Genomic DNA, 25626 nt, shown 5'->3' with positions numbered 1-25626 from the left:
TAACCCCATTGAATTCAATTCAGAATTGAAGCTGCACTACTTTAATAATAAGTTAGAGTTTGTATAACAAGCCTCATGCACAAAACTGTAGTGTGGGTTTGTGTTCAATCAAAATGTTGTCTGGTATTTCACTTGGAACAATTCCTATTTTTGTGAGGATGGATATTATGCTCTGTATTGTGGAGTATAATAGCCTGTTCTAATATTTGGACAATATTTTCCTGAACACAAACCATATACGGGTGTGTGCATGAGGCCAAGAAGTTTATATGGTTTTATAGCATGTAGTTATTTTGCCTAACTTGCGGAAATGTACATCTTGGTCTTCGCAAGTTGCATTTAAAGAGGACCTTTCACCTATTCTTACCCTATGAACTAAGTATACAGCCATGTGGAGCGGCGCCCGGGGATCTCACTGCACTTACTATTATCCCCAGGCGCCGCTCTGTTCTGCCGCTATGCCCTCCGGTATCTCCGCTCACTAAGTTATAGTAGGCGGAGATACCAGTCCCTAAGTTATGGTAGGCGGAGTCTGCCCTAGCGCTGGCCAATCGCAGCGCAGAGCTCACAGCCTGTGAGGTTATTTTCTCCCAGGCTGTGAGCTCTGCAATGCGATTGGCCAGCGCTAGGGCAGACTCCGCCTACCATAACTTAGGGAACGGAGATACCGGAGGGCATAGCAGGAGAACGGAGCGGCGCCTGGGGATAATAGTAAGTGCAGTGAGATCCCCGGGCGCCGCTCCACATGGCTGTATACTTAGTTCATAGAGTAAGAATAGGTGAAAGGTCCTCTTTAAGGCTACTTTCACACTCGTGTTTTGTGCAGATCCTTCTTGTATCTGTACAGACGGATCTGCACGAATAATGCAAACGCTTGTATCCATTAATAACGGATCCGTTTGCATTATTCTTTAAAAAAAAAAAAGTCTAAGTCTCAACGGATCAGTCTTGACTTACATTGTAGGTCTAGACGGATCCGTTAGGCTCCGCATAGTCAGACTGTCACCAAAATGCTGCAAGCTGCAACGGAGGCCAAATGCAGCCAAATTGATGCATTCTGAACGGATCCTTATCCATTCAGAATGCATTGGGGCTTAACTGATCTGTTTAGGGCCGCTTGTTAGAGCCCTGAAACGGATCTCACAAGCGGACCCAGAAACGCCAGTGTGAAAGTAGCCTTACCCATTTTGCATGATATACACAAAATTGTGGGAGCACTATGTTTAGTGATATATTGTTGTTTATTGTTTTGCAGACAAAACTATATTTTATTATTATACAGGGGTCATCTGAAGGCAATTGTCTATGCTGTGAAGATACGAGATGTGCAGCACCTGAAACTACGGATACTGGAAGCCTGTGCTAGCATTTCTCCTGCGGTGTTGCTATCAGTGTGTGAAGAGTGGGAGAAGAGGGTTGCATTGACAATCCAACACAATGGGCAGCACATTGAACACATTTTATAAGTGGTCAGAAACTTGTAAATAACTCATGAAAGAATAAAGTTACGTTAAAACCAAGCACACCATTGTTTTTCTTGTGAAATTCCCAATACGTTTGATGTGTCACATGACCCTCTTCCTATTAAAAAAACAAAAGTTGGATTCAAAATGGCCGACTTCAAAATGGCCGCCATGGTCACCACCCATCTTGAAAAGTTTCCCCCCTCACATATACTAATGTGCCACAAACAGGAAGTTAATATCACCAACCATTCCCATTTTATTAAGGTGTATCCATATAAATGGCCCACCCTGTACTTTATATCAGTTATGGAAACTAGGATTGAATGGAGGGTGTCCAGACAAGAGGGGTCGACCCTTTCGAGGCAGATGCTCCTCTAGGCTGGACATACAGTTCAGACTAGATTAACCCCCTTCTACCCAGGCCAGTTTTCACCCTCCTGCCCAGGCTGTTTTTTGCAAATTTGACATGTCACTTTATGTTGTAATAACTTTGAAACACCTTTACTTATTCAAGCCATTCTGAGATTGTTTTCTCGTGACACATTGTACTTCATGACAGTCATAAATTTGAGTCAATATATTTCCCCTTTATTTATGAAAAAATCCTAAAATTTACCCAAAATTTTGAAAAATTCGCAATTTTCAAAATTTCTATTTCTCTGCTTCTTAAAACATTTGATACCTCATAAAATATTTATTACTTAACATATGTCTACTTTAGAAGGCTTAGAATTTTAGAAGCAATTCTTCAAATTTTTAAGAAAAATAAAAACTTTTTAAGGACCAGTTCAGTTCTGAAGTCACTTTGTGTGGCTTACATAGTAGAAACCATTGACTATTTAAAACTGATTTTACAAACGTTGTTAACCTTTGGCCCCTCTCACACTAGCAAGTTTTCCGCATGGGTGCAATGCATGACGTGAACGCATAGCACCCACACTGAATCCTGACCCATGTTCTATATTCTGCCTTTTTCACGCAGCCCTAGCCCCATAGAACTGAATGGGGCTTCAGTGAAAAATGGATTGCACCCAGCAGCGAGTCTGGATGCAATGCATTTTTCACTGATGGTTGCTAAGAGATGTTTGTAAACCTTTCATTTTTTTATCACTCGCGTGAAAAAAAGCATCAAAACGCATTGCACCCGTGCGGGAAAAAAAACTGAACAACTGAGCGCAATTGCAGACAAAACTCACTGAATTTGCCTGCAAAATGGTGTAAGTTTCACTGAACACATCCAGAGCCAATCCGTATTGTTCGTGTGAAAGGGGCCTTTAGGTGTTCCACAAGAATTAAAGGAAAATGGAGATGAAATTTAGAAATTTCACTTTTTTGGCAGATTTTCCCTTTTAATCCATATGTGGTGGTAAATCCCTGTATGGGCACACGGCAGGGCGCAGAAGGAAAGGAGCACCAGATGATTTCTGGAGGGCAGTTTTTGCTAGACTGATTTTTACACACCATCTCCCATTTGAAGCCCCCCTGAAGCACCCTACAGTAGAAACTCCCAAAAAATTACCCTTTTTGGAAACCATGGGATTAGGGCTGAGACGATTACTCGATTAAATCGAGTAATTCGAGACAAAAAAAAATCCTTGATGCAAATTTTTTGCACCGAGGATTCGTTTGTGTCATGTGACCACAGAGTAGGAGTGAAGCACTTGCTATTACTAACTGCTCCGTGGTCGCCCGCCGGAACGTACAGCACTGCACTGTATCCGGACACATCGTCAGGTCATAGTGCACGTAAGCGTGCACTATGACCCGACGCTGTGTGACGTCAGGACGGCATTGCAGCGACAGAGAAGAAGATGGAGGAGCTTTGGAGTGGCGCCCCTACAGGAAAAGTAAGTACTGGCACGGGGGGGGGGCAAGCTGGTGGCAGCTGATGGCACGGGGGGCTGATGAGTTTTTATAAAGAAAAAGTTCTTTCAATTAGTTTTTTGTTATTAGAGTATTCGATTAATAGTTGGATTAATCGATAGAATACTTTATTACAAAAATAGTTGATAGCTGCAGCTAGGGCTGCAGTAAACGATTATTTAAGTAATCTAGTATTGTATTGATTATTTTTTACGATTAATCGAGTAATCTAATAAGAAAAACCTTCTTAAAATAATGTATTACTTTCTTTACCAGTGCCATCAGTTCAGCAGCCCCTCCATGCCATGTCCCCTAGTGCCCCCATGATGGCAATGCCATCAGCCCCTCCATCCAGATTGCCATGATGTCCCCCTTTCCCAGTGCCTCTATGCCATCCACCATGTCCCCCACTCCCCCAGATCAACCCTCTGAGTGCCTAATCACAGGTGCCCCCATTAACCCCTCTTCCCCCCCCCCCAATACTTTTATACATGGCAAATTATAGGTGCCCCCATTAACCCCTCTCCCCCCCCCCCCAATACTTTTATACATGGCAAATCATAGGTGCTCCCATTAATCCCTCTAACGCCAATAACGTTATACATGCCAAATCACAGGTGCCCCCCCGCCAATAACTTTATACATGCCAAATAAAAGCTGCCCACATTTCCCCATGCCAAATCACAGGTGCCCCTGTTTTCGCCAGCCCATGCCAAATCACAGGTGCCCCCATTTCCCCATGCCAAATCACAGGTGCCACCATTTACCGCCCCGCCGCCTCTGCTAACTTTATACTTACCTTTCAGTGCAGAGTGCGCCGACACGCGGAGTCCGCAGGAGACGCGTCTTCATCCCAGCATGCACTGGGGACCTGACGTCACACACAGCGTCAGCCAGCGTGCTGACTATGTGTGAACGCAAGGTCCTGCAGCGCGGTGCCGACAAGAGGCCATGGAGCGGTGAGTGAGAAGCTTAATTTCACTCACGCTCCGTGGTCATGTGATTTAAATGAATACTCGATGCAGAAAAACTGCATCGAGGATTTTTTTGCCTCGATTAAATCGATGAATCGTTGCAGCCCTACAAGGGATAAGGTGACCATTTTATTGGTGTTATTGTGGAGTGGTGGTAACATTCTTTTGCACCTGGTAGCTTCTGTGTCACATGGTCTGTTGTGGGTACGGCTCACAGCTTTATTCTACCTCACAGTGCATTGGTGATACCACTATGGAGGCATGTGAGAGTCTGGATGCGAGTTGGTTTCTGGCACTGTTCAGACCCTGTTCACACACCACGGGTATTTGAGTGGTAGGACCCCATGCGTGCTGAGACACCGTGACGTGGTGAATGAGGGGCTCCGATATGTTCCTGACTGGAAGATATTGGCAAAGTTCTCAGCTTTTAACATCGGCTTGGGGAATTAGCTAGTATTGTCAGTTGCGTATCATTTTGGTGCTTTTTTTTTCAGTGATTTGTGTATGTATATATATTTTTTCTTCTGCACAATGTATCATTTGTGTAAGATGTCCTTGTGGTGCATGCTGTACGCCCCGGCATCCTCCATTGTATGAATTTTTTGCTGGGGATTGCTGTTATCTGCGGACCGCATGCAGAGGAATTGCTTCCCCAGTTATAAACACGCTACAGTGTCTGGGTTTGGAGCATTTCCACCTGTTTAGGCCACTTTTGTCAGTGAGTTCTTATTATTTTGAAGTACATATGATTTTTGAATGCTCCAAAATTACACTTCTTGTGAGGCACTGCTACCAAAAAATGGCTGTGTGGCACATTTTTTATTTCGTTTTTTACAGTGTTCACCTGACAGGATAGATCATGTGATATTTTTATAGAGCAAGTTGTTACAGACGTGGCAATACCTAATATGTGTATTTTTATTTTATTTTAGTTTTACACAAAGAGCATTTAAAAATAAATCATGTTTTTGTGTCTCCATTTTCTGAATGCCATATTTTTTTATTTTTTGGACTTGTTATGTAGGATCTCATTTTTTGCGGGATGAGATGACTGTTTGGTACCATTTTGGGGCACACATTACTATTTGATTGCTTTGTATTACACTTTTCATCACTATTTTTTCTACAGCATTCACGAAAAAAAGGGTTGGATCATGTGATATTTTAATAGAGCAGGTTGTTACAAATGTGGAAATACCAAACATGTTTATTTTTTATTCTTTAACCAATTATGTGCGGCTATAGGAAGATTTTATTTATTTTTATTTTTTTAAACACTTTTTGGACTCTTGAAGATCCAGTGGGTTTGATGGCTTACAGTACACTGCAATACACTGTATAGTGTACTGCAGTGTATTTTCATTTACACTTAGCCTGATCAGGCTCCTGCCTTTAGCAGGAGCCTGATCAGGCTTAGATATACCATGGCAAGCCAGATACCTGTGAAGGAGAAGTTTCTTAGCCGGGATCTCAGCGATGTCACCATGTTTGCAGACGGTGACAGATTGCTGCCATAACGAACCTGTAAGTCATGGAGGTTTAAGGGCTTAACATAAGTAAACCCACTTTGCACTCTAAAGTATTTGAACTGCTAATGCACCCTAAAATAAGTGAACCCACTTTTACACCCTTAAAGGGGTTGTCTCAAAGAAAAATATTCTACAGTTTTTAAACTAGCACCTGGATCATGAAATACTTTTGTGATTATATATATATATATATATATATATATATATATATATATATATATATATATATATATATATATATATATAGTGAGTTATTCAATAAAATGTATCGGTATAGCGCCACCTACTCTTTTTTTCTTATTTCATTGTCCGGCTCACTCAGATGGCCGCACATGCTTAAATCCATCATTCAAGTGCCTCCTGAGCTGCGATAGGGAGAAAGCTGCAGCAGAAAAGACACGCCCCTGAGCTACAGAAAAAAAAGATACTCCCCTTGAGCTGTCAGCTTGATATAAATCTAGTAGAGCAATGAATGGGGAGATCTCTGGATCCATGTGAGGTACAGGGCTGGTTCTAGCTTTGTTATAAAGAGATTAGCATGTATTATATGATGTAGGTATTTAGAGAGGGCTCACCTGTATAGTCAAGAATGGAATGGATGATCCTACAAAGAGGATTCACCCAATCCTCTAAAAATATTAGAATCAAGAGAAAAGTAGTAGGGCACACCAATATTCGGTTCCACACGGACAATTAATATAACAATATTTATTAGTAATATACACTATTAAATGAACATGCATAAAATTACACACTATAAAATTGCTAAAATTAGTAAAATGTTAAATACAGTAAAACATAATATTATTATTTAATAAATTTAATTATTTAAATATTTTCTGTATTTTAACCAGAGTTTGTTGTATGGTACGATAATGTCCTTCCAGACGGGTTAATTAACCCAATCAATATCCCAGTAAGTGAAATTTCAATATTGGGGATAGACTTGATATTTAGATGCAGTCTTTTGAATAGTCACTTATATTGTTGCGACTTAATAGTCGTTTCACATATATTATCGCTACAATGTTACTGCCTGTTGATAGGAATAAGCCGGAGCTATTTTACTCACAGTTTTAGATGGAGTGATACCGGCTTTTATTGCATCACTGGTGGCGTCCCACGTGTGATGAAGTTTTTTACAGGCTGCGATGTGTAGAGATTATGCGGCTTCGGGATCTTCGGTGATCATATGCAGCCGTACTGTATTGGAGGTCAGTCGGTAGTATGTTCCTTCTGCGTTTTTAGTTGATATCTTGCAGGAGTGGACTTTGCCCAAAAAAACGACTCTCCAAAGAAACAGGTGTCCGGCTTGTCTTTGCTTTTAAAGATGGAAGTTCACCGATCCCTCGCTTCTTTCTTTTCTTTCAGCGCTGTTGATCCTCCGGTATTGTACTTCATTCCATGGGATAGTTACCATACACGTTTCGGAGTGGGCTACGACTCCTTCTTCAGTGGCTAAATTACCCATGAAAGTGACTAGTTTTTATACACCTAAACAGGTGTGGTCTGAATTGATTAACTTTGAATAGGAAGTGACGTGGGTTCCTTCTCATGTTGGAAGGACAAATATATCGCTTACAAACTCATTATTTCTCAGTATAAAAATGAATTAAATAGATAGCTGGGTATATCATTTTAAATTAAAAAGCATATATGATAAAATATGTCAATATGGAACTCTGAAACAAAAAGATCATATATATATACCGCAATACCTTTATAAAAATATTTTTACAAATAGGATCCATTTTCCTATAAGCATATCTATACGGATAGGATCCATCTTATTATTTTATTCCACATATACCCTCATATTTCATAATGTTCATCCATAGTAATGGACATAATGGATAATAAAAAATGGATAATTAAAAACTGCACACATCTCTGTGCGGTTAATACTACAGTTTTTATGTGTTGCGGTTTCATTGCGTTTTTACTTTAATTCAGTTTTATATAGATAACCGCCTTTATCAGACATATATTGACATTTTAATTTAATATGCAATAAATATATAATGTTAAAAATCCATATTTAAAATTATATATTTATTTAAAAAAATTACATATATTGTTGATAATTACATATATTGTTAATAATCAATGGGACAGGTCCTTCACAAAGTCTTTCATAAAATCTTCATGAGAGTATTCTATTTATTTAATTCAACGAGGAGGAGGGAGATTCGACATTTGAGGATAGTAGGGAGGGGGTCCATCACCGGGGGAAGACCCGGAGATCAAAATACTCACGGGTCTCTCCTCGGTGGAGAGCCCCCTCCCTCCTTAGTATATAGCTATAAAAATCCATATATTTTGATTTCAGAATTTAATCCTGCTGGTAATAGAGTGTTAAAGTCAAAGATATATCTTGATTCAATCCTTGACATTCTCTTAATGTGATCTCCACCCCTCCAGTCTACTTTTTTCAAGAGCCGAAAAAACAAGTCCTTTAGGGTCTTGGTTATGTGTAGTTTTGAAATGATTTGACAGGGTATGTCTTACGTAACCCTTCTTTATATTAGAGATGTGTTCCGCTATACGGACCTTCAGTTGTCTCTTTGTTCTTCCTACGTATTGTCTCTTGCAGGGACATTGTATGACATAAATAACACTATTAGAATTGCATGTAGGGAAGTCTTTGATTGTATGTTGGTGACTGCTTGTTGTAGATTTTACTATCGATGTCTTTTTAGGGAACATAGTGTTTTTGCACCCCATACATTTTCCACACCGAAAAAAACCCGTGGTATTTGTCCATTTTTGTATGGACAAATCTACTTTATTTTTATTAGTTTTTGGGATAGTAGGTGCCACCATAAGTGCTAAATTAGGTGCTTTGGTGAAGGTGACTTGTGGGAATTGTGAAATTAAGTGACCTATTTTATCTTTATTTAAAAAGTGCTAGTGTTTATTTAATATATACTTCACTTTTTTGTGTTGGGTGTTAAACGGTAAAATTATTCTTGTGCTTTAGTCTTTCTGTTCCTTTTTTATTTTTGTGTCAAAAAAAGACTTCAGATCTAATTGTCTAACCGTGTTTAATGCTGTCTCTAGAATTTCTGTAGGGTATTGTTTCTGCAGAAATTGATTTTTCATAACTACAGCCTCTTCATCAAAAACCTCCAGCTTTGAGCAATTTCTCCTAATTCGTCTGAATTGTCCTGTCGGTACATTTAGAAGCCATTGCGGCAAATGACAGCTATTATACAAGATATAGCTATTTTTTGATGTTGGCTTCCGAAATGTATTGCAGACTAATTTGGACTCTTCTATTTTAATTTGTAGGTCTAAAGTCCACAATTTTTTGACTGGTCTTTCCTGCAAACCGTATGTTATAATCGTTTTTATTGATACCCTATAAAAATGTATCTAGTGATTCCTGGTCGTTTTTCCATATGAAGAGGACATCATCGATGTACCTCTTCCAGAGCACCAGGTCTGTCCCCAGCTTGGGATCAATGACCTCTTGTTCCCAATTCGCCATAAATAAATTAGCGTAGCTGGGGGCAAACCTGGTGCCCATTGCAGTACCACATATCTGCAGATATATATCCGAATCAAACCAGAAATAGTTATGATCCAGAATATATTGTGTAGCTATCTGCAGATACTCAATCTGTTCGATAGGTACCTGGCTATTTTGTTGTAATTGTTGTCCCATAGCTTTTATTCCTTGTTTATGATTTATCACTGTGTATAGGGACTGCACATCCAATGTTCCTATAATCCATTCAGGACTATACTGTATTTTCTCTACCATTTCTATTATTGAGGTTGTATCTTTTATATATGATTTAATTGTTTTGACTACAGGCTGCAATAATTTATCTATATAATGTGACAGGTTTGCTGTAAGCGATCCTATACCAGAAATTATTGGCCGACCTGGCGGATTAATAGGGTCCTTGTGTAGTTTAGGGATACAGTAGAATACTGGTAATCTACATTGGCTGTTAGTAATATAATGATATTCCTGTTGGGATAGAATGCCCGATTTTTGACCCTGTTCACATAAGTTTATCAGTTGTTTATGAAATTCTGTAGTAGGGTCAGTACGTAGGCGTTTATACGTAGTTGTGTCAGACAATTGTCTGGTACATTCTTTATTATAGTTATCTTTGTCCCATACAACTATAGCCCCCCCTTTGTCTGCTGGGCGTATTATTATTTGTTGGTCCTTCTGTAATTGTTTTATTGCCTGTATCTCAGCTTTTGATAGATTATTATCTCTACTATTATTTGTTTTTATTTTCCTGATATCAAATTCTACTGCTTGCCTAAAAGCTGTCATCTCCTCACTGATTTCTTGACGTGGGTATTTTACTGATTTACTTTTCACATCTGTATGTATATACTTTTCCCTTCTATTGGGGTGCCTCCATTTATTATAGGATTTTTAATAAAATATTTCTTTAGGCATAGTTTTCTGATATATTTTTCTATGCCGATTAGTGTATCAAACTTATTTAGTTGGTTAGAGGGTGCAAATTTAAGTCCTTTGTTCAGTAGTTTTATCTGTGAAGGGGTGAGAGTGGTCGTGCTCAAATTTACAATTGCATCTGTATCTTCTAGTTGTAGTGATTGTTGTGTTTTTCTTCTGTTTGAGTCCTCTACGTAATTTCCTTTTTCGTGTCTTTGTGGTTTGTATTGGTGTCTTTGTGTGTTCTGGGGCTCCTCGTATCGTGTTGTTGGTCGAGATAATATTGATCCTGATTGATATCCCTGTGCCTTAAATTGTATCGATGTGTTGGGGACTCTATTTGTGTCAGATGTGACTGTGGTGATCGTCTTGGTGTTTTCCTGCCATGATCTTACTTTGTGGTGAGGTGGAGTTTGATCTAAAAAATGGTTCTCCGTAAATATTTCATATCTATTGGAGGTTGGTATGTTAAATTCCCCTTGGTCTAGATTATGTGTTGTATCTCTTTCTATAGTTTGCTTTGTATATTGACTATTAGTCTTTTTTTGTGTTTGTTTTTTCGGTTCTTTTTTTGCATTCCAAATTTTCTTACTTTTCTTGCATACTCAATTTTATCTTTATTTTTACAAATCCTTTCTTGCCATAATTTATATTCATCATTTTTCGGTAAATTTGTCATGGTCACTTTTAGTTCCTCAATCTGGATTGTTAGTTGCTCCAAAATCTGGGATCTCCTCTTTATAACCATTTCCATTAATACAATGGACTGTGTATATAGGAAATCATCCCATTCTTTTTCAAAATCGATGTTATACAGGTCATGTGCTGGGGTTTTGGACAACAACAATCCATTTGGTATTATTCCTCGTATAATATATTGCCTAAGGGCTCTAATTTCCCATCGTTGTCTTAATTGTTTTTGCAGTAAAGTTTCCAATTCTCTAAATATGTCTGCCATTGATTTTTCATTGGGCAAACTTATATGTCCTTCCTCATCTTTTTCAAACGTGAAAGCCTCAACTTTCAAACGTTTGTTTTCCATGTGGCTCCAAATATCCATTCTTTGAGAAACAGGGAGCTCACTCTGTGGGTGGTAATAAGTAGTCATAGAAAATATATCAGAAAACTATGCCTAAAGAAATATTTTATTAAAAAGCCTATAATAAATGGAGGCACCCCAATATAATGGAAAAAGTATATACATACAGATGTGAAAAGTAAATCGGTAAAATACCCACGTCAAGAAATCAGTGAGGAGATGACAGCTTTTAGGCAAGCAGTAGAATTTGATATCAGGAAAATAAAAACAAATAATAGTAGAGATAATAATCTATCAAAAGCTGAGATACAGGCAATAAAACAATTACAGAAGGACCAACAAATAATACGCCCAGCAGACAAAGGGGGGTCTATAGTTGTATGGGACAAAGATAACTATAATAAAGAATGTACCAGACAATTGTCTGACACAACTACGTATAAACGCCTACGTACTGACCCTACTACAGAATTTCATAAACAACTGATAAACTTATGTGAACAGGGTCAAAAATCGGGCATTCTATCCCAACAGGAATATCATTATATTACTAACAGCCAATGTAGATTACCAGTATTCTACTGTATCCCTAAACTACACAAGGACCCTATTAATCCGCCAGGTCGGCCAATAATTTCTGGTATAGGATCGCTTACAGCAAACCTGTCACATTATATAGATAAATTATTGCAGCCTGTAGTCAAAACAATTAAATCATATATAAAAGATACAACCTCAATAATAGAAATGGTAGAGAAAATACAGTATAGTCCTGAATGGATTATAGGAACATTGGATGTGCAGTCCCTATACACAGTGATAAATCATAAACAAGGAATAAAAGCTATGGGACAACAATTACAACAAAATAGCCAGGTACCTATAGAACAGATTGAGTATCTGCAGATAGCTACACAATATATTCTGGATCATAACTATTTCTGGTTTGATTCGGATATATATCTGCAGATATGTGGTACTGCAATGGGCACCAGGTTTGCCCCCAGCTTAGCTAATTTATTTATGGCGAATTGGGAACAAGAGGTCATTGATCCCAAGCTGGGGACAGACCTGGTGCTCTGGAAGAGGTACATCGATGATGTCCTCTTCATATGGAAAAACGACCAGGAATCACTAGATAAATTTTTATAGGGTATCAATAAAAACGATTATAACATACGGTTTGCAGGAAAGACCAGTCAAAAAATTGGGGACTTTTTAGACCTACAAATTAAAATAGAAGAGTCCAAATTAGTCTGCAATACATTTCGGAAGCCAACATCAAAAAATAGCTATATCTTGTATAATAGCTGTCATTTGCCGCAATGGCTTCTAAATGTACCGACAGGACAATGCAGACGAATTAGGAGAAATTGCTCAAAGCTGGAGGTTTTTGAAGAAGAGGCTGTAGTTATGAAAAATCTATTTCTGGAGAAACAATACCCTACAGAAATTCTAGAGACAGCATTAAACACGGTTAGACAATTAGATCTGAAGTCTTTTTTTGACACAAAAATAAAAAAGGAACAGAAAGACTAAAGCACAAGAATAATTTTACCGTTTAACACCCAACACAAAAAAGTGAAGTATATATTAAATAAACACTAGCACTTTTTAAATAAAGATAAAATAGGTCACTTAATTTCACAATTCCCACAAGTCACCTTCACCAAAGCACCTAATTTAGCACTTATGGTGGCACCTACTATCCCAAAAACTAATAAAAATAAAGTAGATTTGTCCATACAAAAATGGACAAATACCACGGGTTTTTTTCGGTGTGGAAAATGTATGGGGTGCAAAAACACTGTTCCCTAAAAAGACATCGATAGTAAAATCTACAACAAGCAGTCACCAACATACAATCAAAGACTTCCTTACATGCAATTCTAATAGTGTTATTTATGTCATACAATGTCCCTGCAAGAGACAATACGTAGGAAGAACGAAGAGACAACTGAAGGTCCGTATAGCGGAACACATCTCTAATATAAAGAAGGGTTACGTAAAACATACCCTGTCAAATCATTTCAAAACTACACATAACCAAGACCCTAAAGGACTTGTTTTTTCGGCTCTTGAAAAAAGTAGACTGGAGGGGTGGAGATCACATTAAGAGAATGTCAAGGATTGAATCAAGATATATCTTTGACTTTAACACTCTATTACCAGCAGGATTAAATTCTGAAATCAAAATATATGGATTTTTATAGCTATATACTAAGGAGGGAGGGGGCTCTCCACAGAGGAGAGACCCGTGAGTATTTTGATCTCCGGGTCTTCCCCCGGTGATGGACCCCCTCCCTACTATCCTCAAATGTCGAATCTCCCTCCTCCTCGTTGAATTAAATAAATAGAATACTCTCATGAAGATTTTATGAAAGACTTTGTGAAGGACCTGTCCCATTGATTATTAACAATATATGTAATTATCAACAATATATGTAATTTTTTTAAATAAATATATAATTTTAAATATGGATTTTTAACATTATATATTTATTGCATATTAAATTAAAATGTCAATATATGTCTGATAAAGGCGGTTATCTATATAAAACTGAATTAAAGTAAAAACGCAATGAAAACGCAACACATAAAAACTGTAGTATTAACCGCACAGAGAGCTGTGCAGTTTTTAATTATCCATTTTTTATTATAAATTATGTCCATTACTATGGATGAACATTATGAAATATGAGGGTATATGTGGAATAAAATAATAAGATGGATCCTATCCGTATAGATATGCTTATAGGAATGGATCCTATTTGTAAAAATATTTTTATAAAGGTATTGCGGTATGTGTGTGTGTGTATATGTATGTATGTATGTATGTGTGTGTATATATATATATATATATATATATATATATATATATAATCTTTTTGTTTCAGAGTTCCATATTGACATATTTTATCATATATGCTTTTTAATTTAAAATGATATACCCAGCTATCTATTTAATCAAATTTTTATACTGAGAAATAATGAGTTTGTAAGCGATATATTTGTCCTTCCAACATGAGAAGGAACCCACGTCACTTCCTATTCAAAGTTAATCAATTCAGACCACACCTGTTTAGGTGTATAAAAACTAGTCACTTTCATGGGTAATTTAGCCACTGAAGAAGGAGTCGTAGCCCACTCCGAAACGTGTATGGTAACTATCCCATGGAATGAAGTACAATACCGGAGGATCAACAGCGCTGAAAGAAAAGAAAGAAGCGAGGGATCAGTGAACTTCCATCTTTAAAAGCAAAGACAAGCCGGACACCTGTTTCTTTGGAGAGTCGGTTTTTTTGGCAAAGTCCACTCCTGCAAGATATCAACTAAAAACGCAGAAGGAACATACTACCGACTGACCTCCAATACAGTACGGCTGCATATGATCACCGAAGATCCCGAAGCCGCATAATCTCTACACATCGCAGCCTGTAAGAAACTTCATCACACGTGGGACGCCACCAGTGATGCAATAAAAGCCGGTATCACTCCATCTAAAACTGTGAGTAAAATAGCTCCGGCTTATTCCTATCAACAGGCAGTAACATTGTAGCGATAATATATGTGAAACGACTATTAAGTCGCAACAATATAAGTCACTATTCAAAAGACTGCATCTAAATATCAAGTCTATCCCCAATATTGAAATTTCACTTACTGGGATATTGATTGGGTTAATTAACCCGTCTGGAAGGACATTATCGTACCATACAACAAACTCTGGTTAAAATACAGAAAATATTTAAATAATTCAATTTATTAAATAATAATATTATGTTTTACTGTATTTAACATTTTACTAATTTTAGCAATTTTATAGTGTGTAATTTTATGCATGTTCATTTAATAGTGTATATTACTAATAAATATTGTTATATTAATTGTCCGTGTGGAACCGAATATTGGTGTGCCCTACTACTTTTCTCATGTATTATATGATGTCTGACTTTCATTTTCTACATTAATCATGGGATAACCCCTTTTAAGTACAGTAAATAAACCTCTTTTTTTTCACCCTAAAGTAAACGAATACCCTATTGCAATAAAAATTAAGTGAACCCACTGTGCATCCTTAACCCCTTAGGGACGCATGACGTACCGGTACGTCATGAGTTTAAAATGAGATTGCAGCGCTGCGGGGGTTAATCTGAACAGGATGCCGGCTGAAATCATTCAGCCGGCATCCTGTCACAACGCCGGGGGGTGGTCATGTGACACACCCCCCCCCCCCCCCCCGTATCGGCAATCGCAGAAAACCGCAGGTCAATTGAGACCTGCGGTTTGCTATGCTTTCTGCCGATTCTGATCCCCTTTAAAATGCCCCAAATAAAGTTTTTATCACCCCCCCCCTGCACCCCTGAATGATTTTATGGCGGCGGGTGGTGCAGGGGGGGGGGGGGGTGTTGCAGGCGGTGCGGCAGGCGGGATCGTGATCCCCCGCTCGCCTCCTCTTGAATATTCATTGGTGTCCAGTGGTATACCAGAGTGTCAGCACATTGCTGACACTCTGGTATAAACGGCTGACATCTGTGATGCGATGTCAGCCGTTTAACCCTTTCCATATCGCGGCCCATACGGACCGCTGTATGGAAAAAGTTAGCAGTAAGAAGGGGCTCCCTCCCTCTCCCATCGGGGGGCTGCTGTTCCTTTGCAGCCCCCCGACAGGATGGGATCACAGAGGGTGATTTGAGCAGGCGCCGGGCTCCGATCACCGCCCGCCGGGCGGAACTATACATTACGTACCGGTACGTCATGTGTCCTGAAGAGGTTCAATTAGAGTGCAATAGGGAGTTCATCTTAGGATGCATTAACAGGATCACTTACTTTAGGGTGCATTGGCAGTTCACATACTTTAGGTTGCAATGGGGGTTCACTTAATTTAAAGTTTTTTGGCTTTAGGGTGCAAAAAGGAGCTCAGTTACTTTAGGATGCAGTAGGGGGCGCTCACTTACAGCCGTGGCCAAAAGTTTTGAGAATTGCATAAATATTGGAAAAGTTGCTGCTTAAGTTTTTATAATAGCAATTTGCATATACTCCAGAATGTTATGAAGAGTGATCAGATGAATTGCATGGTCCTTCTTTGCCATGAAAATTTACTTAATCCCAAAAAAAACTTTCCACTGCATTTCATTGCTGTCATTAAAGGACCTGCTGAGATCATTTCAGTAATCGTCTTGTTAACTCAGGTGAGAATGTTGACGAGCACAAGGCTGGAGATCATTATGTCAGGCTGATTGGGTTCAAATGGCAGACTTGACATGTTAAAAGGAGGGTGATGCTTGAAATCATTGTTCTTCCATTGTTAACCATGGTGACCTGCAAAGAAACGCGTGCAGCCATCATTGCGTTGCATAAAAATGCCTTCACAGGCAAGGATATTGTGGCTACTAAGATTGCACCTCAATCAACAATTTATAGGATCATCAAGAACTTCAAGGAAAGAGGTTCAATTCTTGTTAAGAAGGCTTCAGGGCGTCCAAGAAAGTCCAGCAAGCGCCAGGATCGTCTCCTAAAAGGATTCAGCTGCGGGAGCGGAATGCCACCAGTGCAGAGCTTGCTCAGGAATGGCAGCAGGCAGGTGTGAGCGCATCTGCACGCACAGTGAGGCAAAGACTTTTGGAAGATGGCCTCGTGTCAAGAAGGGCAGCAAAGAAGCCACTTCTCTCCAAAAAAAACAATCAGGGACAGATTGATCTTCTGCAGAAAGTATGGTGAATGGACTGCTGAGGCCTGGGGCAAAGTCATATTCTCCGATGAAGCCTCTTTCCGATTGTTTGGGGCATCTGGAAAAAGGCTTGTCCGGAGAAGAAAAGGCGAGCGCTACCATCAGTCCTGTGTCATGCCAACAGTAAAGCATCCTGAGACCATTCATGTGTGGGGTTGCTTCTCATCCAAGGGAGTGGGCTCACTCACAATTTTGCCCAAAAACACAGCCATGAATAAAGAATGGTACCAAAACACCCTCCAACAGCAACTTCTTCCAACAACAGTTTGGTGAAGAACAATGCATTTTCCAGCACGATGGAGCACCTTGCCATAAGGCAAAAGTGATAACTAAGTGGCTTGGGGACCAAAACGTTGACATTTTGGGTCCATGGCCTGGAAACTCCCCAGATCTTAATCCTATTGCGAACTTGTGGTCAATCCTCAAGAGGCGGGTGGACAAACAAAAACCCACTAATTCTGACAAACTCAAAGAAGTGATTATGAAAGAATGGGTTGCTATCAGTCAGGAATTGGCCCAGAAGTTGATTGAGAGCATGCCCAGTCGAATTGCAGAGGTCCTGAAAAAGAAGGGCCAACACTGCAAATACTGACTCTTTACATAAATGTCATATGATTGTCGATAAAAGCCTTTGAAACGTATGAAGTGCGTGTAATTATATTTCACTACATCACAGAAACAACTGAAACAACTGAAACAAAGATCTAAAAGCAGTTTATCAGCAAACTTTGTGAAAACTAATATTTTTGTCATTCTCAAAACTTTTGGCCACGACTGTACTTTAAGATGCAATATGAGGTTCACCTACTTTAGGATGTAATAGGGAAGGGCTGACCAACCTGCGGCTCTCCAGATGTTGTAAAAATTCAATTGCTCCAACTGCTGTAGGCTGTCTGGGCATGTTAGGAGTTGTAGTTTTGCAACAGCTGGAGAGCTGCAGGTTGGCCATCCGTGTAATAGGGGGTAGACTTTAGGGTGCAATAAGGGTTTTGCTTACTTTTGGGTGCAATATGGGGTTATCTCTCTATGAACCATGAAATCACCTTAGAAGTCATCAATACTACTGGTGAATTAAGTGAAATAAGGATTTTATTACAAGCAGGAGACTCCATTATATGCTGTTGTAGAAATATTAAAATAGTAGAAATCCGCTCGCATCAGACTTTGTGTAAGGAAAGGTTAATCTCTTCAACCGCAGTCAGACAATGGTGTTTTCATGTTGAGTCCTGCTGAGCAACTCCTGCTCCTGCCCAGTCTTTTACTTTTATTTCTTACTCACAAAAGTACCACTTACTTCATGTAACAAGGATGCAGGAAGTGATGACATAGGAAGACAAGACACCATCATTTAGAATAACATAGCCAGCTAACACCCATTACCACTGGAGCAAACTTTATCCAGCCTTGTCAGTGATCAATGCCAGATCAAGTTACTATGATCCTCATGCATGTTTATTTACAGGACAACGTCATTATCTCCAGCGGCTGATCAGGTGCACTAGAGACAACAAACGCACGTTCCTTTCATATATTGTTCTCCTAACAAATGCATCCACGCAAAGCCAATAAATCCGTGTCTTGCGCGGGGGCCCTAGCTGGCGTCCATACATTCGCCAACAAAACGCTGCTCTGCTGAACACATCAGTCTCCCCTGGCCCACAGCCCAGTGCTTAGCACATGGACCATTCGCCTTTTTTATATTCACCCTATAGATATTTACCACATATAGCTACTACTAGTCTGCATTTTCTCGCCCGTGAGAAGACGCTGCTCTCCGCTGTGTGAGACCGACAGCTAACGCTGGTCATCAGCTGTGCCTCTTCTGCACATAATCCCCTCACTACCTCAGGCTTGGCACTGAAGAGATTTTCCCGCCAAATTTCAGCTCTCTGCTCCATTTACGACAAGTATCCTTTCATATAACAGTTAGTTTTTATACACAGTTTCCATCATAAAAGTATATATATGTCTTTCTGATAGCATTTATAAAGGGTTAGTTTTATATAGACAGTGGTTTGGCGTATTGTATCTGCATTCTGCCTCTCCTAATCACCTCATAGGTTACCCAGGGATCTCAAGTCTCCCGGAGGTTCAGGGAGTCTCCCGCTATTAGATAGAGGCTCCCTGACACCACCATGTGAGACAATATATCCGGAAAGGTTTACTGATAGCAGAGCAGAGAGATAAGAGAAGTGACAGGACAGAGTTTAGATTACAGGTTGAATTAACCCTTTAGGGTCAAATTGGCTTCTCAAGGAGATATATATGTTAAAGGCATCCCTTCTTCTGTCTCATTCAGTAGCTATATAACTATTGGAAGAGATGTATTTTTTTAAAATACATTTACACATTTAACCCTCCATTTTAATTATATTATTTACCCTGCTGTTAAATTCACACCCCCTGGATGCTTGTTTTTTTTCCTACAGTGGGGTAGATAATTATACACAGGGTTTTAAAGAATAAACTTCCTGACTCAGACCAAGAGCCGACTCAGCGAGTCAGCAAGTGAATCGAAGCATGCGCATGGCGCAACCTAAGCTTCGGTTCACTTGCTTCTTGTCAGCTCAGCGAATGAACCGATTCATGTGAAAGATCCGAACTTCCCATCTCTAGTTTACTCGCAGTAAACCTTTCCGGCAACCTATAGCAGTGTCCCCTTCTCGGCGCGTGCGCACAGTGCAAGAAGAAGCCGATGCCAGCAGTCCGTAACGGCGCATCAGGCTGAGCATGTGCGCACGCGCGGGATCTCAAAGCGGGGGGAGGGAGAGGCGGCACTGAGGAGTAGAAGGCGGCGCTGGGCACGAACGGCGATGCGTGTGGCCGGGCACCATGCATCCACAGACCTCCCCTGCTTGGGCACCTTAATTCAATGATTGACAGGTTAGTAAAACCTGTTTTTCCGCAGAATAAAGCCACAAATAGCTTTTATAAGGCCACCTTAGAAATCAGAATGCTACCCGGGACATGAGCATATGTTTAGCTCACAGGACTTATAGGTGGTGACAGAATCCCTTTAATCATATACATAAATATGATAATTTGGGGCAGGGTAATGAGCCCCGTCCTCCACACCATAGAGCAAAGTGTGCAGATACTGCATATGTTTGGAAAATGTCATAAAAAGTTTGTGAAAGAAAAAAAAAGAAAACCTCCCTGAAATGAGTTTTTGCAGGTTGGGATGTCTGGGTTACCATCTCATTATCACCAGCTGCTGTGCTATGCTGTGGTGCAGGGAGCTAATCACTCACTCTCCACACCACAAGCACATAGAATTGTCATATGTTACATTATTGAAATTATTTTATTCCTTGACAATTGTTCATATATTCCTCATGGCTGAAGGAAATGCTGAAGCAGCCTCAGACCCTCAGGCTGGGTTCACACCTGAGCGTTTTACAGCGCGTTTCTACGCACTGTAAAACGCTCAACAGGCAAGAACCAATGTTTCCCTATGGGAATGGTTCTCACCTGAGCGTTTTACAGCGCGTACGATCGCGTTGTAAAACGCCCGACGCCCCAAGAAGTACAGGAGCTTCTTTGGGGCGTCTTGTCGCACGTTCCCGTACATAGACTTCCGGGAATGCGCGACAAAGGGCGTTAACTTGTTCCGGAGCCGCGTCTGTAAACGCGCATACAGAGCGTTCCATCCCGTACGCTCAGGTCTGAACGCAGCGTAAGGGTCTTGAATTTTTGGATGGAAATTTAATCCAGTCTCTGATGGAACAAACCATACAAAAGTCCGTTCACGCGGCATTAAACTCTGCTATGTCATCTATGCATGAGGTTATTAATAAATCTGTGGCCCATGCCATATCTCATTCCGCCACACCAAATTTACCTCAAGCGATTCCGGCCACTCCGTCGGATATTTTTTTGTCAGCGGAAGATTCCGCATCTAATATGGCGCAGGGCCTTCACAAACAAGGCAAATGCTCTTACAAACACTGCTTTATAATTACCGATCCTCAGCCCAAGAAACAAGCCAAAATGGCAAAAACGAAAGAGGATCAGGTTCATACTCTAACGCTACAAAAAAGCGTACATTCAGATGTCAATAGTTTACATCCCATACCCTCCGCCCCTGAGGAGTTAAAAACTAAGCGGGCTCTAAAGGCTTCGACATCCCGAGTCAAGCCAAAGACATATACATGCTCAAAAAAATAAAGGGAACACAAAAATAACACATCCTAGATCTGAGTTAGTTAATTAAATATTCTTCTGAAATACTTTGTTCTTTACATAGTTGAATGTGCTGACAACAAAATCACAAAAAAAATGGAAATCAAATTTTTCAACCCATGGAGGTCTGGATTTGGAGTCACACTCAAAATTAAAGTGGAAAAACACACTACAGGCTGATCCAACTTTGATGTAATGTCCTTAAAACAAGTCAAAATGAGGCTCAGTAGTGTGTGTGGCCTCTACGTGCCTGTATGACCTCCCTACAACGCCTGTGCATGCTCCTGATGAGGTGGCGGACGGTCTCCTAAAGGGATCTCCTCCCAGACCTGGACTAAAGCATCTGCCAACTCCTGGACAGTCTGTGGTGCAACGTGACGTTGGTGGATAGAGCGAGACATGATTTCCCAGATATGCTCAATTGGATTCAGGTCTGGGGAACGGGCTGTGTGGCCCTCCAAAGAAATGCCACCCCACACCATTACTGACCCAATGCCAAACCGGTCATGCTGGAGGATGTTGCAGGCAGCAGAACGTTCTCCACTGTGTCTCCAGACTCTCACGTCTGTCACATGTGCTCAGTGTGAACCTGCTTTCATCTGTGAAGAGCACAGGGCGCCAGTGGCGAATTTGCCAATCTTGGTGTTCTCTGGCAAATGCCAAACGTCCTGCACGGTGTTGGGCTGTAAGCACAACCCCCACCTGTGGATGTCGGGCCCTCATATCACCCTCGTGGAGTCTGTTTCTGACCGTTTGAGCAGACACATGCACATTTGTGGCCTGCTGGAGGTCATTTTGCAGGGCTCTGGCAGTGCTCCTCCTGTTCCTCCTTGCACAAAGGCGGAGGTAGCGGTCCTGCTGCTGGGTTGTTGCCCTCCTACGACCTCCTCCACGTCTCCTGATGTACTGGCCTGTCTCCTGGTAGCGCCTCCATGCTCTGGACACTACGCTGACAGACACAGCAAACCTTCTTGCCACAGCTCGCATTGATGTGCCATCCTGGATAAGCTGCACTACCTGAGCCACTTGTGTGGGTTGTAGACTCCGTCTCATGCTACCACTAGAGTGAAAGCACCGCCAGCAGGGCCGCTGATAGGCCAGTACAGCTGGCCCAGTTGTACCGGGCCCGGCTGGCAGGGGGGCCCGGGCTGCCGACTCCCGACTCGTAGGGTTGCCACCCGTCCGGGATTCACCCGGACAGTCCGGGTTTGTAATCCTGTGCCCGGGTACAAGCCTTTCTTAGACCCGGGCACAGGATTATTCATTCAAACTGCAGTGTGGTCCGACCGAGACTCCGATCGCATATTTAAGCTGTCACTCCGGGTGATCAGCTGAGCGCAGCGCTCCCGAGCCTCCCCTCCTCCCTCCTCCAGTCTACACACTACAGTACAGTGATGCCAGGCAGCGCTGTGTTCACTCACTGTTCAGGCTCCTCCCCTGCCTCCTAGTCCCTCCCTCCCTCTCTCTGATAAGGAAGTGATGACATCAGAGAGAGAGGCAGAGGGAGCTCCGTGGGAGAAATCATTCTTCTTCTCCTCTCCAGTCCAGCTCCAGCAGCCTGCCCATGTAGTGCCCACTGTGCCCTGCCTGCAGACAACCTGACCAAGACAGTCCTGAGTCCTGACACCTGTCCTAGTCTGTCACTCACTTCTAAAAAGGTAGAAATATAAAACATTTGAATTGTGTAATTGCATGTAACAGTGTGGGCTTCTGTCACCCCACTAAACTCTTTTTTTTTGCCTTCTTATAATCCCTATACTGCGATATATGAATACATAATGTTATTAGTCATTTTGGTTCAGTAGATAATGAATAAAACAGATTTTTATAATATGTAAATTACCTCTCTACCAGCAGGCAGGGCGGTTACTTGCTGGTAGCATCCGCATCCTCCTATCATAATGACGCCCCCTCCTCATGTTGATTGACAGGGCCAGCGAACGCGATCGTCCTCTGGCTGGCCCTGTCTGCTATCAAGTTATTGCGCCTGCGCCGTAGCGGTCTTCAGTCGGCACAGGCGCACTGAGAGGAGGACGCTCGCTCGGCCGCTCCTTCCTCAGTGCGCCTGCGCCGGGTGTAGATGTGACGTCATTGGTGTAGGCGCACTGAGGAAGGAGCGGCCGAGCGAGCGTCCTCCTCTCAGTGCGCCTGTGCCGACTGAAGACCGCTACGGCGCAGGCGCAATAACTTGATAGCAGACAGGGCCAGCCAGAGGACGATCGCGTTCGCTGGCCCTGTCAATCAACATGAGGAGGGGGCGTCATTATGATAGGAGGATGCGGATGCTACCAGCAAGTAACCGCCCTGCCTGCTGGTAGAGAGGTAATTTACATATTATAAAAATCTGTTTTATTCCTTATCTACTGAACCAAAATGACTAATAACATTATGTATTCATATATCGCAGTATAGGGATTATAAGAAGCCGGAAAAAAAAAAAAAAAAAAAAAAAAAATTTAGTGGGGTGACAGAAGCCCTTTAAACAGGTTTCTGAATCTGTCAATCATCAGAAAAAACGTTATGTTATGTAGCTGACTGACATTAGCGATGTGCTGATGTCAGCAGTACATAACTCCCTGCCTGCCGCTGCCGCCGTTCTCTTAAAATAAAGACTTATCATATGCTAATGAGCCTCTAGGTGCTATGAGGGCGTTCCTGCAGCACCTAGAGGCTCCGTCTATTCACCCTTTGGCAGTGGCACGCCCATGTCCAGTTGATTGACGTCCGAGTTCTCCTCTTCGTCCCGTAAATCCCGCGCCTGCGCCGAATACTAAACGGGACGGCGCAGGCGTGGGATCAGGGGCGTAACGATCGCGGTGCGACAGCGTTCCAAGGGTGGAGACGGGACATGGTTGGAGGCGGGACATGGGCGTGGCTGGAGGCGGGGCCTGGAAGGGGGCCCTCCCTCCCTTCTGTTCGGGTTTGGCTTGAAGAAAAGGTGGCAACCCTACTCCCGAGCCATTTTAATTTTTTTGCTGTCAGTGGGCTGGCTCCAGTAACAGCAGGCAGTGTGGGGGCGGCGCTCACTCACTGACGTCACACGCCTGCTCCTCCCACTAGGCGGCGCAGGCGCGTGACGTCAGTGAGTGAGCGCTGCCGCCCGCACTTGTTACTGGAGGGTGGAGGGAGGAGGCAGGAGCTGAATGTAAGGTAGTATTTTAGTAAAGAGATGAGCGCTGTGCCTGTGCTAAAATTAAAGTTACTGTCTGCAGCCTGCACGGCTGCACCGATTTATTAATGTATACTACTGTGAGTGGCGGGGGGGGATCTATATGGATGACGTCATGATGGCACTGTTATAGGGAGGGCGGGGGATCCGTGGATGGCACTGTTATGGGGGGGGGGTCTGTCATGTGGATGACACTTATGGGGGGGGGCCGGGGGGTCTGTGGATGACACTTATGGGGGGGATCTGTGGATGGCACCATTATGGAGGGGGATCTGTGGATGACACTGTTATGGGGGGGATCTGTGGATGACACTGTTATGGGGGGATCTGTGGATGACACTGTTATGGGGGGATCTGTGGATGACTGTTATGGGGGGGATCTGTGGATGGCACTGTTATGGAGGGTATCTGTGAATGGCACTGTTATGGAGGGGTATCTGTGGATGACACATAGCATAAGATGCTATATACGGTATGTGTCATCCACAGATCCCCCTCTATAACAGTGCCATCCACAGATCCCCTCCATAGCAGTGCCATCCACAGATCCCCCCATAACAGTGCCATCCACAGATCCCCTCCATAACAGTGCCATCCACAGATCCCCTCCATAACAGTGCCATCCACAGATCCCCTCCATAACAGTGCCATCCACAGATCCCCTCCATAACAGTGCCATCCACAGATCCCCTCCATAACAGTGCCATCCACAGATCCCCTCCATAACAGTGCCATCCACAGATCCCCTCCATAACAGTGCCATCCACAGATCCCCTCCATAACAGTGCCATCCACAGATCCCCTCCATAACAGTGCCATCCACAGATCCCCTCCATAACAGTGCCATCCACAGATCCCCTCCATAACAGTGCCATCCACAGATCCCCTCCATAACAGTGCCATCCACAGATCCCCTCCATAACAGTGCCATTCACAGATCCCCTCCATAACAGCGCCATTCACAGACGACCCCCCAGCGCCATAAATATCACTTGTAGACAAATCTGCATGTTGTCTCAAGGCGGAGTCTGGGGAGGGGCCAAGTGCGGGGCCAGGGGTGTGGCTGAAGGAGGGATCAGGGGGTGGAGCTGAAGGGGGCCCCGTCATGTATGCTGTACGGGGCCCCATGATTTCTATCAGCGGCCCTGACCGCCAGCATTCAAAAGTGACCAAAACATCAGCCAGGAAGCATAGGAACTGAGAAGTGGTCTGTGGTCACCACCTGCAGAACCACTCCTTTATTGGGG

This window comes from Bufo bufo, chromosome 3 (genome assembly GCF_905171765.1).
Source record: "Bufo bufo chromosome 3, aBufBuf1.1, whole genome shotgun sequence".
Taxonomy (NCBI): Eukaryota; Metazoa; Chordata; class Amphibia; order Anura; family Bufonidae; genus Bufo; species Bufo bufo.
The sequence above is the reverse complement of the archived record's forward strand: the minus strand, read 5'-3'. Positions refer to the sequence as shown.